Genomic DNA, 8,179 nt, shown 5'->3' on the forward strand with positions numbered 1-8,179 from the left:
CCGGCTCCGCCGCATCCTCCGCCAAGGTGAGTGCAGCAGCCGAGGCCCTGCAGGTCCCTCCCGGCCGCGCTGCGCTGCCGCGGGGTGGGGGTGGGGACGGGGCTGGGGACGGGGCTGATGCCCTGGTGGGGGGAGCTGGGGGCTCCCCTTGGCCTTGGCCTCGGCAGCCTTTGCAGGTTGCAAAATGGCACCTGCCCCCCTCTCTCCCTCGCCCTTCGCTTTGCCTGAGGGCACTTCCTAGTCCCCACTTCCCCAGCCGGGTGGCAGTGGGGGAGACCAGGGGTTTGTAACGAGTAAAACCCACCGCCTCCCGGAGATGCCCGAGATGCTGCGCCTTCTGCCCAGATCCCTTCAGGGGGCTGCTTCCTCCTTTGCCGGTGTCCCAGCACGGGCAGTCGTGGCAGCTGTCGTTTCTTCTCTGGGCTTCCTGGTTTGGCTTATGCTGGCTAGTGGGTTTTTAAAAATGTACACGTTCATGGCTGGACATCGAATGAAGTTTAGCCAGTGTCGCACACCCGCTGTCTCACCTGGCCGTGGTTTTTCTCAGAGCAGCGTGGATCTGATGCCTTGGCGGCCTTTATGTAAAGGCCTAACGTTGTGTGTTGTGAGAGAAACTGGCCTGAGCAGGTCCTTCTAGGTGAGCGTGCAGGCAGCAGGCTGCTTCACTCCCTGCTGCAATAGCAGGCGTTGAGATGCTTCCTGTTGGGAGGTACCTCTTTTAACACCGGTAGTCTCAAGGTGTCATTTGGATCTCGCACCTGTCACAGGTTTGCTGAGCTTCCGTGTGTTGAACCCTGATTTAGAAATATGTGGAAAAAATCGGAATCTGAGCCTTAGTCTCTGGAATATTTGCATCCCCTGTGGTTGTTTGGGAAAGGGAAAGGCTGAAGCTCTTCCTTCTTGATTTGGTTTCTTTACTACACCTCTGCACCACCTGTTGTTGTCCTGGTTTCACTCTGTTATGTTCTCCTGTATGTTGTTGTCTTGATAGGGGTGTATTAAAATTGCAAAGCCTTTTTTTTTTTTGACTTATTGTTTTTTTTTTTTTATTTTGATCTGAGAAAGCCTTGTTGATAGTTCAGTCTACAGTTCTGCCCAGAAGGCTGTCACCTGATGGTATCAGGTGAAATCTATGGATGGATCACAATGTAGGATAAGTGGTGGTTGCCTTTTTTGGAGTTCATAATTTTAGGCCTTGTCTGCATTATTTTTCCCCCAACATTTCTTTTTGGGGAGAGCCTGAGAGCTGACAAAACCCTGACAGCTGTCAGTGTTTTACTACCTTGTCTAAGCTATGCTCTATGAAACTATGAAACTCTTGTCTATACAGGCTAGGGGGAGTTGAGGGGGCTTTTTGGTTGCAGTTTTAGTCTTTGCTCATATATAAATTTATAGGCGATGCTCCATTTATAGGCGTTGCTCCACCAATATAGTTGTTCCATTAGAAACCTTGTGCTGATGTTTTTTAGTATGAATGATTTGAAAGTTTTATCTTATTGTTGAGTTTGGAAGAGATGTAAACCAGACCAAGGTAAGGTGCTAATACCTGAATTAGGTTCCACACAGGAAGCTGTACGAGTGGAACTATACATTTGGACGCGCAATGCATTTATGTAAGCGTAATTACATAGTATTGTGACTTGTACTGGGATCCGGGGTGCACTGACAAGCAGCTGTCACACGCTAGCTTCAGTCAGTGAATTGTTATTATTGTACCTTGCCAGGAGGTGGCAAGGAAATGGGTAACAACCTGTTTGCCAAAAGCAAGTAGCTACCCCAGGATAAACTGTAAACACACAAGCCACCTGTGCTAGCATAGTTTATACTTTGGTATGGTTTTACCTTTGATTATTCCTACAGGAATTCTACACTGGATTTGAGTAAGTTAAATTGGCATAGGGCCCTACGTTATGTGTCTGTCCCTTTTTTATACCAGCGTAAGGATTGATTATACCAATACAAATGTGTCATATGTTGATATAACCTTTAAGAATTTCCCCATGTTGGCAACATTTTAACTATATGTACTTGTCTACATTGGAACTCTAAAAGTTTTCTCACCGTTTGGCCTTAATGGTGATAATTTTTATGGAAATTGAAATATTACCTTGGTTCCCAACATAGGGATAGGGATATGCAGGGGCAGGAATGGAAGTCATATATGGCTCTATGGAGAGGAAGAGCCATTCTGAAGTATTTTTTTTTCTTATTCTATAATACTGTATCGTATTATGGAAAAGATAGTCACTGGTATACCACAGACTCCTAATGCAAAGCAGAATTATACAAAGCAACATTCCGACTGAACTCAATTAGAGTTTTGTCTGAGTGGAATTTGTAAGATAGGGGCCTGTATTTTTCCAACCTATTCCTGTTCTCTTTAAAAAGTAAACTTATCTAGCCCTTCTTTCCATAGTATATGCATTTCACAGTCCGTTTGCTAAATTGTTTTGATGAATTCCCAAGTAACACTTCCCAAGACATTTTGAGTAATAGCAGCTACTTTTTACTTGCGTTGAAGCCTGTTGTGTAAATTGGGAGGAAAACTTGATAGTTTATCAGTCAGTATTTACAACAGAAAGTCAGGAAATAGCATCTGAGTCATTTGTTTCCTGAAGAACGCCATAGCAAGGAAGTACTTGGCTGTTCAAGACGTTTTGCCACTGTTTAACCTTAAAAACACTTTACAGATAAAATGGTGCTGGCTACTGCAAAAGTATTATAAGCAAGGCAAAAAATGCCTCAAGAAAAATGACAAATAAAGCAGATTGGCTAGCCAAGAGTGTTAGACACGCTGTGTCCGGCAGTCTTATCTTACGGTTGCCATTGTGTGGTTTTTGTTAGCCATATAGGGCAAAAGAAGGATAATTTTGACCTCTTATGCAATCAGTTACTATAGATCTTTATTTTATTTAATATAGGTAATTTTAACAACATTCATGTAGGCTGCTTCAGTAGAGACGATTCCAGCAGATATGGTTGGTTTTGCAGGATGTGAAAAATGTGGTACAAAAGTTATTGGGTAACATGTTTGATAAAGCTTAGTCTATATTGTCGTAGGTGTTGACTCCTAAGAGCAGTAAAACAGGATTGCCATATTTTGCTGTTGCTGTGCAAGCTACAACTATTGCTAATCAAACCTCATGGATTGGTGTACACTGATCAGCTGAAAATGTTCAGAGAGGAATATTTTTCCCTTTGCGTATTGCTGCAGTAGTGTATGGTGGTGCGGGGTGGGTAGGGTTTTAACTTAAATATACAGAGTGCTAACCACTACTGAAAATAAGTGGCCCAATGAGCCACTCATCTAGTTTACTGTGGCAATAGCTGTCTGTGACATACCAGATAATATAAAGGACTTGCCAAGTCACTTTGTGTATTGGTTTGCTTTCTAACAGAACAACATTGTACAAAAGTAAAATTCTCCTTGGAATAAAATATTTTACTGTGACTAAAGTTGAGATCTGGCCAAGACTCTCCAAGCTGTTTTGGTTGCTAAACAGAGACATAAAGAAAATTCCTTAATGAAATATCTACTTTCTATTTTTTTTCTATTTGGTGTATTTTTAATTTCATTTTAGATTGCTAATAAGTGTTGCTAAAGATTTTTTTATAGTCATGTTTGGGAAATCAAATAAATCCTTACACTGTGGTTAAATGAAGGACTGAATTCCACTCCCAGCTCTGCTACTGACTTGTCCAAGTTCACTCAACAACTCGTTCAACTTCTGTTTCTTTAATTGTCCCTAATATGTGTATAGTATTTATATTTTCACTCCCACAGATAAATTTAGGTTTTAATTTAAATGTATGAAGAGTTCCTAACTGTTTGGATGAAAGAATCTATACTAGGGAAATAGAACCGTGATGTTTTTATGTTGACACCGTTTCTCTTGCAGCAACTGCAAAGTTAATATAGTTTAAGATCTACAACAATAATTTTCTCTTTCTGTATTAATTTGTTTGTATGGTTAACTTACACATACAACTTGTACTTATCTAAAAAAAGACCTTTGTTTAGACATGATTCCATTGCCATTTGAATCCGCCTGCCTTTATAGTTCAAATACTTTTGTTACAATACTGTGTGCAGTGACACCACTTAATACTCTTATTTGTTTCTCTAAGATAAAACCCTATTTTTAGGGTTTTTCGATTTGTTCTGTGAAGCGTTCCATAGTTTGAAACGTGGAATATTAATTTCAGAAAGAAAGGGAACACTTTAAAACTAAACTTTAAAATATGTTCTAATTTGTAATTAAAAAAAAAAACTTTTGAGGTATTCCTGTGATTGGGCAATTTGTGATAAGTAATCTTTCAGATTTATAGTATAATCTAGTTAGATGGGGGGGGCGGGGAAGGACTGTAGCCCTAGAGAGACTCAGTACAGTATTAGTTGCAGTAATACATATTCACAGAAGAATTAACAATTGATATGGTTCTTCCAGTTACAAAGGAACCAAGTATAGCTTTAAAAAATTGTGAGTGAAAGTGGTTTTTCCACAGTTCAAAATTCCTACTTCAGCTTCTTCCTGCAGCCCAGTATGCTGTGCTCCAAGATTTTCCAGTTCTGACAGTTGACAGATGTCCCTTCAGCTTATGAAACTGTGTGTGTGTGATGCAACAGCAGCATGCAGACATGTTCATAGTTAAAGGGAAATGCACCATGGGTAACCTACTGCATGGTAAAAGGAAGAGTGGTAAACCCTAATTGACAGAACATCTTGAGAGGAAATAGGGTCCTGACAAGTCTAAACTGAAGATTGTTGCCTGCTTGGGAAGATTGAACAGAACAGCTATTGCAGAATAAATTATTCTGAAGTAGTTCCCTGTATGGCCACTCTTTTCCAGAATAACAACTCTACTTTGTATAATAATTATTCCAGAATAAAGTGACTCCTGTATTTTTTTTCCAATCAATTTCCCCATATTAAAAACCACTTAAAACGGAATGAAAAAGGAACTGATTATCACATGTTTTGGGCCAGATTGCACTCCACCTACTAGGCACAGAAATTGACTTATGCTTCAGTGGCCGCGTCTACATGAGACGCTGAGTGCATAGTAGCCTATGACTACTGTGCAGTAGCGTCACATGGGATAATGCATGATGCAACACTACTAAGCAGTAGTCTCAGGCTACTGCACAGTCAGCGTCACAAAAAAGTAATTCCTCAGCGCTACTGCGCTGTAACTCTGTGCAGTCATTTATTACTTGTTTATACACACAGTTTTAGTACTTGTTTATGCAAAGTAACGACTGCGGAGTCAGCATCTCATGTAAACGTGACCAGTGTGACTCTTTTCTACTCTGCTCGAGTTCCTGAAAATAGTTAATGCAAAACATAGATGAATCCTCCTTTGTTTTGTTGCCTTTTTGGTGACCTGATTTTAGGTGTTACAGAAATGGATGCATTAATAGATTTTCAGCACTTGAGCAGGGTGAGATAAAATTATACTGAGGTGACTTAGTCCACTTGGATGCCTTATAGATGGAACAGAATTTAGCCTTTAGTGTCACTAGTACTATTTATGTTAGAGAGTTCTATACCCAAAACAAAGTGGTTGAAGATCCAGTTCATAGATTGACATTTTGTTGTACAAAGTTAAACTTAACCTGATTTGTTCAAATCATAAGCATTGTTCCCCATACTCCAGATTATGAATCACATGACCTCACCTATGTGATATGTCTTTGGGTATTTGCACTTCTTGTTGTGACTTGTCCCCATCATAATTCATTTAGTTCAGGAAAAGATGACAAAGAGGGTGTGTATATACAAAACACTACTGCACAGAGGTTACTGCACATTTATTTAGTAGCATTAGCAAGTACTAAATAAATGCACAGTAACCGGAGCTACTGCACAGTAGCACCTGCGAATGTCTTTTAAGTGAATCCACTGCACAGTAGCCTAATAATACTACACAGTATCATCACTTAAAAGATGTTCACCAGTGCTACTGTGCAGTAGCTGTGGTTACTGTGCATTTATTTAGTACTTATATTAGCAAGTACTAAATGAATTTTCAGTAACCTCTGCACAGTAGCGTCTCATGTAGACACGGCCTCTTTGTCATCTTTTCCTGAACTAAATATAGCTCCCAGTATTATTAGGTTACTGTGCAGTCACTGTTTTGTGTACACGTGCCCATAGTATTAAAACTTCCTTAAAATTGCTCCACCGTAAAATGGATTAAATCAGTCCTCTAGAGAAAGAGAGGAGGAAAGGGGGTGGAGATAAATGTGGTAGAACAGGGGGTTTCAACCTTTTTTGGTTGGTGTATCCCTAGTGACCAGTCCAGAAGCGGGGAGTCCCCTGGCAGCCTGTTGATGGGGGCTGGGGTCCCCTGACAGCCGGTCAACAAGCGAAACCAGAATTGCCAGCGGCTTCTCTGTACCACTGCCACGTACCCTCTGTGGTTTTCCAAAGTACCCCCAGGGGTATATGTACCTGGTTGACATCCCCTGTGATAGAATTTCAAAGACTAAAACTTGAGGGCGTGCAATTCAGAGTGATTTGTGTGAAGTGTATACAATCTTGTCACTTATGGCTCTTGGACTAGGAAAAGCAGAAATGGTGGAAAATCACATACAAAATAATGTCTCCCCCAAGAACACCTCTAGTAAAAGAGCAAAGCAGGTTTCATCAGGAAGTTATCTCAAGTACTGGTTAGAGATGTGAACATTTTTGAATTATAGAGTAGGGTTGGAGTTAGTTTGTACCTATGCTGGTTCAGGAAATATATGAGAGGCAATGGGGGGGGTTGTGTGTGATTTCTTTTTATGGATTAAATATAGTTGGGAGAGAAGTTTGACAAGCTTCAGGCACAAAGCACCCTTTCTCAAAATATTCCGAGATGTTTGAGAAATCTCAACTCAGTAGAAAGATGCATTCTCCATAAGAAGCCAAGGGGAAAAATGTCAATTTTATAGGGTTTGAGACTTGTTTCCAGATTCTAGGTCCTGAACAAAAGCTGAAATGAAGACCTTTTTAATGAAGCAACAGGTTTTCTGTGTAAGGAAGGAGTTGCTATTTTACTTCCTAGAAAGCTGTGGTTAAACAATGAGGTACATTCATCCCAGAATGAGAATATGGGGCTAAGTTATGCATCTATTTCTAATTAAGCCACAGACAGATGGTGGTCAGAAGTGGAAGGAAATGAGCCAATTCAGCATTAGGTGCCAATTTCATAAACGTACATGGATGAGTAGTCTCTAACTAAATTTGACTACTTGTGTACTTAAAGCTAAGCATTGATGTGATTGCAGAACCAGGACCTTAGATAATATGGTGATGGCTACTGTAGAAATCCTTGAGAGACCTATAAAATTTGCTGGTTTGTATAGTACTATAACACAGATTTCTACATCATTTACAGCTGATCTGTTACAAAAATGGTTATTCCTGTTGTTAGGAGTAATTTTTATAGAACCTTTAGTGAAATTAAATTGTGCATGAAGCATAAAAGAGTTGTTTCCTTTTAGCAAAATTTGTCAAACTTCAGAACAAAATTTGTTCCGTTTTATCTTTAATAAATAGCAAAATTAGCTTAAGTTTCTGCAGTTGTTGTCTACAAAATGTTCTTTCGCTTAACTCTCCCCCTACTGGATATGAGATGAGAATCTTTCTTGAAAATAAGATAAATAATTTCGAATGATCCTAATATAGGCTTGTCCAACATACAGCCTGCGGGCCACCATGTGGCCTGCCAAGCCGTTTTCTGAGGCCCAAGGTCCCTTGCTCGGGACAAGCAGATGGGGGAGGGCAGGGGAGCTGCTGACCCCCACAGGGCCAGGCTCGCATGACCTCCCATGTTATGTGAGCTGGGTCCTACTGCCGCCCCGAGGGCTGTGCAGCGCAGGGCTGCCCCGACCACGCCTGACGGGATGAGCTGGGGACAGCGCCCACTTTTACTTGTCTCCAGCTCGGCCCCTTGCCCTCGGCGTCCTGCCCGCCTCCCGGGACCTGCCAGGCTTGGCGGTCGCGGGGTGAGGCGGGAATGGGGCACGGCGCCGGGCGCAGGCAGTTGCCAGGGCAGCCCCAGGGTGGGGCGGGGGGGCCTTGGCAGGTGGGGTCCTGGTGTGACCTCTGCAGGGCAAGGCAGCAGGAGCCAGTGTTCGCCGGGCCCCACGCTCTGGGCTCACAGCGCTGAGGCCGCCAGGTGCGTGTGTGGG

The 8,179-nt window shown here is 41.9% G+C and overlaps 1 protein-coding gene across 4 annotated transcripts in view; it reads left to right on the top strand.

Moving 5' to 3' along the window:
• ICA1 (islet cell autoantigen 1) overlaps positions 1–8,179 on the top strand; it is a 123,283-nt gene continuing 115,104 nt past the window's right edge. For 3 of the 4 annotated variants that reach the window (XM_014523469.2, XM_014523471.2, XM_006031279.3), the window contains exon 1: positions 1–26. The gene's annotated coding sequence lies outside the window, so the exon portion shown is untranslated. The remainder of the gene's footprint in view (positions 27–8,179) is intronic. The other variant, XM_014523470.2, reaches the window with a different exon arrangement.

This window comes from Alligator sinensis, unplaced genomic scaffold, assembly GCF_000455745.1.
Source record: "Alligator sinensis unplaced genomic scaffold, ASM45574v1 scaffold196_1, whole genome shotgun sequence".
NCBI classification, from domain to species: Eukaryota; Metazoa; Chordata; order Crocodylia; family Alligatoridae; genus Alligator; species Alligator sinensis.